This window comes from Dasypus novemcinctus, chromosome 23 (assembly GCF_030445035.2).
Source record: "Dasypus novemcinctus isolate mDasNov1 chromosome 23, mDasNov1.1.hap2, whole genome shotgun sequence".
Lineage (NCBI taxonomy): Eukaryota > Metazoa > Chordata > Mammalia > Cingulata > Dasypodidae > Dasypus > Dasypus novemcinctus.
In genome coordinates, this window is record NC_080695.1 from 43675225 (window position 1) to 43676254 (window position 1030).

At 38.7% G+C, this 1030-nt stretch overlaps 1 non-coding gene across 1 annotated transcript; it reads left to right on the plus strand.

Moving 5' to 3' along the window:
* The first annotated feature begins 548 nt into the window (after positions 1-548).
* LOC111760061 (U6 spliceosomal RNA) lies at positions 549-655 on the plus strand. Its single transcript, XR_002793858.1, has one exon. It is a non-coding gene; the product is annotated as a U6 spliceosomal RNA (small nuclear RNA).
* The last annotated feature ends 375 nt before the right edge of the window (positions 656-1030 follow it).

Below are 1030 nucleotides of genomic sequence, written 5' to 3' on the forward strand. Positions count from 1 at the left end.
GGCTTGGAGCCTTGGACGTTTTGCGTGGCGAGGGAGTCTCCCAGCTCCACGGCGTGCTGAGTTCATTCCTCTCTGCCTTCAGAATAGCTTCCTCTATGATGTAAACAAGCACAACTCCTGGGTGTTAATACATCAAGTTCGGCCAACGGAGAGAGGCACACTCTTCTTAGCCCAAGTCCAGAACTCCCAGGGAAGGACTCATTGTCCTCGTCTTTCAAGTGCCCATTTTTGGCCATCATCTTTGACTCACCTCAGGCCCAGGGTGGTTTTTAGGAATATGCCAAACCCTACAAGAACAGCGAAGGTAAGGATGGAAAGAGAGAGTTCCCAGAAGAATTAGCTGATGTCAGGGGGTTGATTCCATGGTCATAAACTATACCACCAAGTGTACATAACTCCTCCATGACACCTAAGATAAGAGAATAAACACAGTGAAAATTAAAAGGACGGGTGTAGCTCAGTGGTTGACTGCCTGCTTCCCATATATGAGGTCCCAGGATCAATCCCTGGTATCCCCTAAAAAACAAACTAACTGAAAAAGCAGTGAAGTGATTGTTTTGGCAGCACATATACAAAAATTGGAATGATACAGAGATGGTTAGCATGACCCCTGCACAAGAATGACACACAAATCCATGAAGTGCTCCATATTTTTAAATAAAAATATGTTAAAAAATAAAAAATAACAGTAAATAATTTATTTCAGATGTAATGGCATGGAAGTGTAATAGGGAAAACAAGACAAAATCTGAATATATGTAATGCTGCAGGATGAGAATTAAATGTATTATTTCATAATACCCAAATATATCTATATACTCAGCTGATAGTAATATTTTCAAAAGTTTTCCCTCATTTACTTTTGAAATAGTCTACTTTCTGGTACATAAAATAGCTTGTTAAATAATTAGTCATGCCTATTTGCAGGCCTAACTATCAAGACAGATTTTTTAAAAGCTCAGTTTTGGTTCAATCTCTTAGTGAAAAGCCATGGGTTCAAATTGATTTTGCTATAAGAAAGTAATAAAAT